This window comes from Bison bison, unplaced genomic scaffold, assembly GCF_000754665.1.
Source record: "Bison bison bison isolate TAMUID 2011002044 unplaced genomic scaffold, Bison_UMD1.0 scf7180017864048, whole genome shotgun sequence".
NCBI lineage: Eukaryota > Metazoa > Chordata > Mammalia > Artiodactyla > Bovidae > Bison > Bison bison.
Window position 1 is genome coordinate 6,353,046 of NW_011494620.1, and position 10,544 is coordinate 6,363,589.

Consider the following 10,544-nt stretch of genomic DNA (forward strand, 5'->3'; position numbering starts at 1 on the left):
TGATGCAGCGGATGTTGGCAATTTGATCTCTGGTTCCTCTTCCTTTTCTAAATCCAGTTTGAACATCTGGAAGTTCACAGTTCACATACTGTTGAAGCCTGGCTTGGAGAATTTTGAGCATTACTTTGCTAGCGTGTGAGATGAGTACAATTATGCAGTAGTTTGAACATTCTTTGGCATGGCCTTTCTTTGGGATTGGAATGAAAACTGACCTTTTCCTGTCTGTGGCCACTGCTAAGTTTTCCAAATTTACTGGCATATTAAGTGCAGCACTTTCACAGAATCATCTTTTAGGATTTGAAAAAGCTCAACTGGAATTCCATCACCTCCACTAGCTTTGTTCATAGTGATGCTTCCTAAGGCCCACTTGACTTCACATTCCAGGATGTCTGGCTCTAGGTGAGTGATCATACCATCATGATTATCTGGGTCATGAAGATCTTTTTTGTACAGGTCTTCTGTGTATTCTTGCCACCTCTTCTTAATATCTTCAGTTTCTGTTTAGGTCCATAGCATTTCTGTCCTTTATTGTGCCCATCTTTGAATGAAATGTTCCCTTGGTATCTCTAATTTTCTTGAAGAAATCTCTAGGCTTTCCCATTCTACTGTTTTCCTCTGTTTCTTTGCATTGATCACTGAGGAAGACTTTCTTATCTCTCCTTGCTATACTTATATGCTGATATATATATATATATATATATACACACTCTATGATATACACAATGGAAACAGTGACAGACTATTTTCTTGGGCTCCAAAATCACTGCAGCTAGTGACTTCAGCCATGAAATTAAAAGAAACTTGCTCCTTGAAAGAAAAGCTATGACGAACCTAGACAGCATATTAAGAAGCAGAGACATTACTTTGCCAACAAAGATCCATCTAGTCAAAGCTATGGTTTTTCCAGTGGTCATGTACAGATGTGAGAGTTGGACCATAAAGAAGGCTGAGCACTGAAGAATTGATGCTTTTGAACTATGGTGTTGGAGAAGACTCTTGAGAGTCCCTTGGACCTCAAGGAGATCAAACCAGTCAATCCTACAGGGAATCAATCCTTATATTCATTGGAAGGACTGATGCTGAAGCTGAAGCTCCAATACTTTGGCCACCTAATGTGAAGAGCTGACTCATTAGAAAAGACCCTGATGCTGGGAAAGTTTGAAGACGGGAGGAGAAGGGGACTACAGAGGATGAAATGGTTGGATGGCATCACCGACTCAATGGTCCTGAGTTTGAGCAAGCTCCAGGAGATGGTGAAGGACAGGAAAGCCTTGTGTGCTGCAGTCCATGGGCTCGCAGAGAATCAGACACAACTGAGTGACTGAACAACAACAATGATATATATGAAAGCTGTTAAGGGAGTAAATCCTAAGGGTTTTCATCACAAAGAAAAAAAAAGTTTCTTGCTATTTCTTTTGTATCTATATGAGATGATGTGTGTTCCCTAAACTTACTGTGATAATCACTTCATGATGCATGTAGGTTAAACCAGGTACACCTAAAACTTACACAATGCTAAATGGCAGTTATACCTCAACAAAACTGGAAGAAAAAAAAATAAATTGCAACCCATACCCACCTCCAGCACACGAAATCTCCTTTATCTTGCTCTTTGTCCAAAACACCTATCATTTTCTATGTATTTTATCATGTATTTTATCATGTATTTATTTTGTCTACTATAGATTGTCTTTCTCCCCTTATTAGAATATAATTTCCACTAGGGCAGGGATCTTTGTTTTATGCATAGTGTATCCCAAGCAGCCAGAACAGACACTAGCACATAAATTACTTATTAAGTGAATTAACAAATGTCACACATATGTATCTATTGAAAAGTTTCCTAAAGTTAGAATTGCTGAGTCAAAGAGCATTGGCATTAAAATTTTCCACAGATATTGTTAAGTTGTTCTTCAGGTGGCTTTATTAACTTACATCCCCATCAACAATGTACAAAGCTATCTGTTTCCTCAAACACCAAATATGTTGTCAGACTTTTTGTTCTTGGCAAATTGGGTACATGAAAAAATGATACTATCATAATTTTATTTTTTATATTTCATAGTATCAGTAAAGTTAAGTGTATCTTCATGTTACAGAGCCATTTGTTCTTATTTTTCTGTGAACTACCTATTCGTGTTCTTTGCCAATTCCTTGGGGCTGCTAACCCTTTAATTATTGATATATACATTATATATTTACATATACTATATGTCTATATAAAATAATACAAGCGCCCTGGAAACGTTTGTCATTTTCTTATAAAAGTAAACATGTTTTGCCATATAATCCAGCAATTGCGCTCCTGGACAGACAGGCTTATGTTTGCATAAAATCTGCACATGAATTGTTTGTAACAGCCTTATTTGTAATCACCAAAAATGAAAACAACCTAGATGTCTTTCAATGGGTGAATGATTTTCACCCTAAAAACCACGGCACATCTATACCATGGACTACTACTCAGGAATGAAAAGGAAGACACTGTTGCTACATGCAACAGCCTGAATGAACAAATCTCGGGAGAACCGAGTGAGTAAAAGAAGCCAAACCCAAAAGGTGACAGTATGATTCCATGTAAGGGACATTCACTAAATGACAACGTGATAGAAATGAAGAACAGATTAGTGGTTACCTGGGCTCTGAGTTGGGGAAAGTGGGGCAAGAGGGAGGTAGATGTGAGTATGAAACAATAACATGAGAGTCCCTTGTGGTGCTGAGATTGCTCTATGTCTTGATCCTGGTCGTATATACACAAAACACAAAATGTGTGGTAATACTCTATGTTAGTAAACACACACACAATACAAACTCGTAAGATATTTAAAAATAAGACAGAACAAAATTAAAACCCTGGCGATTTTAGACACATAGGTATCTTGTACTACCATGTAAGATCAAAGTAGTAATGCCTCCTCTACATCTTACATTGCAAATACATTTGCCAGCTTGCTGTTTGTCTTATAACTTTGTGGTGTTTTAATGACAAAAAAGTTATTTTTGTCTGCTTATTTTATTAATCTTTTCTTGAGCAGCTTTAGATGTTTCTGCCAAGCTTAGAAAGGCCTTTCTGTGTTAAATTGTTCTAAAATATTACCATGTTTTCCTGTAGCACTTTTATGACATCAGTTGTCATATATTTAAATCTTGAATGCATCTGATGCACAAAATGAAGCAGGGTTGTGACTGTACGCAGTGTGTGTATACGTATGTGTGTGTGTATGTGTTAACAAATGGCTACTCAATTATCTTATTGTTATTTATACAATAAACAACCATTGCCCATTAGATATAATGTACATCTGTATAATATACTACATTCTTACCACATAAGTATCAAACATTTCCAGACTTACTCTCTGTTCTGTATCACTAATTTATTTATTCATAGAACCAACATCCTAATGTCTAAATTATTATAATTTTATGTAATGCTTTAATGTTTAATAGTTCTCTTCCCTTCTCTTTGTACTTCTTTTTCAGAATTTTCAGAATATTTTAATATGAACTTTAAAATCTAGTCCTTGCCACTAAAAAAAAATTTTTCAAGAAAGGGAGAGGACAATCAGCAGCATCAATTTATACTATTTTCATAATTAATAATCCCAGGATTTACTGAGATCATGTTAAATTTAGAGAATACCTGCTCTACTATCTACCAGCTTAGGCAAATTACTTACTCTGCTGGGTAGTCTCAGTTTCTTTATCAGTAAAAATGAAGACAATGATAGTGACCATCACAGGGCTTTGGGATAATACATTACAGAGCACTAAGCACTGTGTCTGGCATAAAAGTGTTCAGTGGGTGTTTGTGGTTATTAGTCCTCCTTGTTCCCAGGGGCTTTTGTAAATCTCTTCACCTGAAAACCTTCCCACACAAATTGTTGCTTGCCTATTTGGCTGTGAACACACAAGGACAGGAACCACGTTTCATTCCCCTTTCACACTGTTTAGAATGTAGTCCCTGCTGTGTTCCCTCATGGACTCTCACCTCTCCATCACGGCTCTTTTCAATCTCTGCTCCTTCCCAGTGGCTTCATATCTATCCTGATGTTCCATGTTGCCCTCTCACTGTTCAGACCCCCTCTCTTGCCTGCATCTGACCTGCTTAAATTGGTCTTTGAAGCTCACAGCTTCAAAAACCCTTCCATCCCCTCATCCTACTCCCTCCTTCTCTGCCCAATCAAGTCTGTTCCCTGAGTTGAGGATCCCAGTTGACTTTCCTGGCTACATAGTCACAAATGATGTGATGGTGCTTAGGTCCAATGCTGTAATCCACAAGCAGCTTAAATCAAATGTATTTCTGATTGATAAAATGTACCTACCAATTTTCTGAAGTCATCTTATTTTTTCTATTAGAATATAATTGCTTCACAATATTGTATTAGTTTCTACTACACAATGAAACAGAGAAGGCAATGGCACCCCACTCCAGTACTCTTGCCTGGAAAATCCCATGGGCGGAGGAGCTGGTAGTCTGCAATCCATGAGGTCACTAAGAGTCGGACACGACTGAATGACTTCACTTTCACTTTTCACTTTCATGCATTGGAGAAGGAAATGGCAACCCAATCCATTGTTCTTGCCTGGAGAATCCCAGGGACGGGGGAGCCTGGTGGGCTGCCGTCTATGGGGTCGCACAGAGTCAGACACAACTGAAGTGACTTAGCAGCAGCACACAATGAAATCAATCAGTGATATGTATACATTTAGCTAAAACTCTTGTAGCTAAAATTCTTGAGCTCCAACTGACCTGCCACCCAACCCACCTACTAATTCCTTTTTACTCCTCATCCTCTTTAAGTACTTTTTCTGGAAGTTGAAATGCATTCCGTCATATATCTTTCTCTTCCTCTTTTCAAAGAGATCGTTACCACTTGCCTGAAGGGTTTTTGATGAGCACTCCAATTAAAACTATAGAAGGGAAACTCTTCAACTCTTAGGGAGCTGTATGCTTAAAGTCCAGTTCTAACAAAAAGATAAGCTTGGGTTTTGCAGGTTAAGACACTTACCTGGGTTCCTGATATCCAGATATAGCTTCTAAAGTGGGACAGCATTCAGAGGCTTCCGGAATTGTTAATATTTTTCCGGATCCAAGCCAGAGTCCAAAGTTGAGATGCCCACCTCTGTCCTCAAATACTGCAGCCCCCACAGTAATTCCTGCTGACAGAGCTACTCCTGTGGGGGACCCAGCTCTATTCTGCAAGCCATCTTCACAAATTTTATTTTCCAACTCCCTTGTTGTGTCATAAGAGAGGAATTTCAGGGAGGGGAGTGACAGCAGTGTCAGTGTCTTAAGCTCACACCTTACCTCACTTCCTGGTCACATCTGAATAACTCACTGCAGGAAAGAAATGCCTTGGCTCTCAGGAGTACGATATGGAGTTCCTTACTCTCCATCCCCCAGTTCTCCTTCTCATGGGTGAGCCTCTCTCCAACATCATGTCCTCCACGCTCCTCACCTCACACCTCAGTTCCTAGAACAGCCTCCTCACTGCCTTTCCGCCGTCCTTCCCACGTGACTCCATCCCACACACAGCTGTCAGAATCATCTTCCAAGAAACCCAATTACATCATAAAACGAACTGAATTACTCCTGCTCCTCTCTCCCTCCCAACACTCCAGGCTCAGTCTGAGTTCCATCTCCTCCCTGAAATGGTGGCCTCATCCCTTGCTCTTCAAAGCTCCCATAACCAGGACTGATATTCCTGGTCACAGGCTGTTCACTCCTAGAGTATGCTCTGATTGGGTCCCATCCCTTCTCAGCCCTTCTGATACCTGTGCAGTAGCATTCGTGTCTATAGCATTTATTGCTTCTATCATTCAGCTGGGTACTTTATCATAAACTGTATACTGTTCTTATTTAACTATTCACAATGAGCATACATTTTGACTGTTTTACTAGATTATGTACTCCCTGAGGGGAATCACTCTTTCTAGCTCAATCACCATGAACTAGCCCAGAGGCACATGCAAAAGTGGCCCTTAGAGAACACTTGCTGAAGGAGTCAGTGGATGAGGTAAATAATTAACAGTAAAAACACTGCCCCTATCCATCATCATGTCGCCTAGCAGTTTTAGATCCCCTTGCCCTGCCGAAGGGGCTTCCTAGGTGGCTCAGATGGTAAAGTATCTGCCTGCAATGGGGTAGACTTGGGTTCAATCCATGGGTCAGTAAGATCCCCTGGAGAAGGAAATGGCAACCCACTCCAGTATTCTTGCCTGGAGAACCCCATGACAGAGGAGCCTGGCGGGCTACAGTCCATGGGGTCGCAAAGAGTCGGACACGATTGAGCAGCCTAGGGCTACCCAGCCTGCCAAGTCACTTCACCTCTGTTCCTATATAAAGTTTATAATCTTAACTGCTCTTAAGTGTACAGTGCAGTAGTATTAAGAGTATTTACATTGTGGTGCAACCAGCCATGCACAGAACTCATTTCATCTTCACCACCTGAAACTCTGTACCCACAACTCCCCTTTCTCTCTTCCCTCCATCCCCTGGCAACTACCATTCTACCTTCAGTCCCTGTGGATTTGACCACTCTAGACACCTCATATAAGGGGAATGATGAGTTTGAGTGAACTCTAGGAGTTGGTGATAGACAGGGAGCCCTGGTGTGCTGCAATTCATGAGGTCACAAAGAGTCGGACACAACTGAGTGACTGAACTGAACTGACTAGTGTATGTCTTTCTGTGACTGGTCTATTTCACTTAGCATAATATCTTCAAGGTACATCCATGTTGTAGCTTGTGTCAGAATTTCCTTCCTTTTTTAAGCTAAATAGTATTCCATTGAATACCTAGACTACATTTTGTTTATCCAGTCGTGCATCAATGGACAACACATGAGGTGCTTCTACCTTTGGGCTATTGTGACTAATGCTGCTATGAACATGGCTGCACAAATATCATTTTGAGATCCTTCTTTCAATTCTTTTGGGTACGTACCCAGAAGCAGAATTGCTGAATCATATGCTAATTGAAAAGATATATATTTCCAGGTAATATATAAAAGGAAAACTCACACATGGGGAGTTTTTGGGGTGGTTAACACCAATGCTATGGTTATATGGTTATGGTTTATATATGGTTAACACCAGGCTTTGGTCATTTAGGGCTTCCCTTGTGGCTCAGCTGGTAAAGAATCCACCTGCAATGCGGGAGACCTGGGTTCAATCCCTGGGTTGGGAAGATCCCCTGGAGAAAGGAAAGGCTACCCACTCCAGTATTCTGGCCTAGAGAATTCCATGGACAGTATAGTCCATGAGTGGCAAAGAGTCGGACACGACTGAGCAACTTCCACAATTCAATATATATCTTTTCCGTTTGTTTGCTTGTTTATCCATCTTCTCTACCAGAAATGTGAGCTCCAAGTGAGCAAGATCCTTATCTGTTTACTCGAAGGCCCAGAACTAACACAATAAAGGCTTCAATAAATATTTTTGAGTGAACAAATTCTTAGTTACTGTTATTGATAGTTACTAATCACCTTCTATAAGCACTGCACTCACTACTGCCCATCCTGATATAAATATGACATACTTTCTTCTCTCACAGTTTAAGTGGGAGATGGTTTATAAGCAAATCATTAAATACGGTGTGAGTTGCAGAATAAATAAGTATGTAAAAATAATACATAGAAAGAAGTTATTCTAAGGTTTTGAAGGTTAACTGGAATTTCCCTAGAAGAAAAAGAAGGAAATGACATTGTATGTTTAGAGGATAGCAGGCTAATGCCACCAAGGCAGGACACATAAGGATGTACTGTGGAAATGACAATTAATTTTGTGAAGCTAGATGTAAATTAAAGGGAGAGGATGGCAGGAGAGGAGACTAGCGCAGGGACAGATCATAGAGGCTTATCAAAACATCTGGCTTCTATTTGATCCACAGGCAGTCAGAGCTACCAAAAGGCTGTACACAGAAAGGGACATGGGGAGATCATCATTTTAGAGAGTGGACATGGCTCTGGTGTAGTAGGAAGCTGGCCAGGAGAATCAGAGCTTCCTGGAGCCCCCAGCATGGGCATGGAACCAAGCAAGCTGCATTCACATTTACAAAGGCTGTAATGGGCTGCTAGACTGGCACTGGATCCAAATTTGCACTAATTCACACATTCAGAGTCTGAATCTCTGTTCTAGCACTTTAAAAGGAATTTCGTCAGGGTTCTAGTCATTCGGGTTTTAGAACAGCTACTTGGGTTAGGACAGTTATATTTGACGCAGAATAATTAGCCATTGGATTCTTGGTTTTCACATTCTACATCCCAAATTCCTTTTTATCTATGTCATTAGGCTACCCTATACTTTTGTTGGCCGACTCGTAATAAAGAGGGTGTCTATTAAGCTGGGGCCAGTTCATGTGATTCGAATGAGTATATTCTGTGTGGTTGGAGGAGAATTGGCCACTTGAGCCCAGATCGCAGACTGCCTTCTCTTGGGTCCAGACTGCACGTGTGTGTCTGTGCGTTCTGTCACTCAAGCACGTCCAAATCTGTGCGACCCCAGGGACTGCAGCACGCCAGACTCCCCTGTCCTTCACTGTCCCTCGTGTCCAGAATGCACAGGGGGAAAACAAAGTCACTTTAAATAGTTTGAGGATTTACATGATGACACCCTGAAACCAGCTTAAAATTTGCCTCCTCTAGTAACTCAGTCTCCAGGGGGCCTCTGTCCTTCCGACACGTCATCCTTACTCTACATAGATCCACCATCAGGTCCCATGTTGCCTAAGAACACAACGTATTTTACACTGTAGCAGTTTCTTAGGGCAGCTGGAACAAAGTGCCACAAACCAAGTGACTTAAAACAACAGAAATGTACTGTCTACAGTTCTGGAGGCTGACCCCGAAGTGTCACCAGGGCCACATTACTGAAAAATGTGGTTTTTCACATTACTGCTGAAACCTGCAGGTAAGAAATTTTGTTTGTGTCTCTCCTGGCTTCTGGTGGTTTTGGGGCAATTGTTGGCAGTTTGGCTTGTTGTTGCTGTTGTTGTTTAGTTGCTCAGTTGTGTCAATGTCTTTGAGACCCCATGGACTGCAGCCCACGAGGCTCCTCTCTCTGTCCATGGAATTTCCCAGGCAAGAATCCTGGAGCAGGTTGCCATTTTCCTCCTCTGGGGTTGGTGGCGGGGGGCAGTCTTCCCAACCAGGGATCGAACTCACATCTCCACATCTCCAAAACTGAAGGCAGATTCTTTACCGCTGAGCCACAGGCAACTGTGTAACTCCAACCTCTGCCTCCATTGTTACGTGGCATCCTCCATGTGTGTCTCTGTTTTCATGCAGCCAGAAAGGCACAGTCACATTGGATTTGGAGGTTACTCTACTCCAGTGTCACTCCATCTTAACTAATTAATCTGCAGTGACCTTATTTCCAAATAAGATCACATTCTGAGGTACTGGGGGATAGGATTCCAAAATATCTTTGGGGGGAGAGGAGGGGACACAATTCACTTCTAACACTGCCTCTTCCCTTGGCTGCTGACCTACAGTGTTTAGTCCAGAGCTGAGAATGTGACAGTGAACGCTATTTACCAATGTGAATTAAGTCACCAGGACATCTGCCCATCTGCAAAAGAGCACGGTAGCACTGTGACTACTTTGTGCCAACACACCAAACAGCTTTGCTTTCAAGATGACTAAGGAAAATGCTGAGTGGGATTTGATCAAAGTTGTGGTCATCCTGACTGTTTAAAAAAATTGCAGTGAGAATGTTTCAGGGTCACTTCTGACATGAATGCAACATTGAACCTTAACAAAATATAGATTTGTGGGGATGTCCTTACGTGAGTCTGTGCTGCCATGTCATTTTAGGCCATTCAAAAGCAGAGTATGACTTTCAATCATGGCATCACCATAATTAGTCATGGCAACATTTCCTTCAAGTTGCCCTTGAGGGCTGTAGAATCTCAGGCTGCCACCACTGCAATTAGACTAACAGCTGGCAAAAGAGCCAAATGAGGGAGGTGGGGGAGAATTATACTACCAAATCAAATATGGGTTTGTTTTGAATTAAGCATTCAAACTTCTGGTAGAGAAATCTGCTCTGATTACACCCTGCCATTTTTATAAGTAAAATATGTTAAAAGACAAATATATATTGAAGACCCTTTCAGCCTTTAACAGATGTCAGAATTCTTTCTCAATAAATAGGGTCTTTCCCTGGGATCCATTGGATTCAGTGATTGAGGGTGCTGACTTTGTGAGAGAGAAGGGTCCCTGAGAGCAACCAGGAAGACAAGGTTTGTGTGCCCCTCATTTCATTCCGTCCAAGCAAACAGTTGGCAAAAGGAGACATTTCCTATTGCCTGGGCAACGTTTTAATCACTGTTTAAATATTTGCCATCCTGTCTTTGTTTTGGTTAGAATTGCAGAGTTAATGCAATACAGATTTGTACCTTCTGCTGAGTGAAATATAGATTTCATCTTATGAACTAGAGCTATGTTCATTGGAAATAGCTTCCCCCGCCCTACCTCCGCTACCTGTCTTTCATTTTATGCATCAGATTAATCATTTTATATCTGCACAACGCCTTCAGG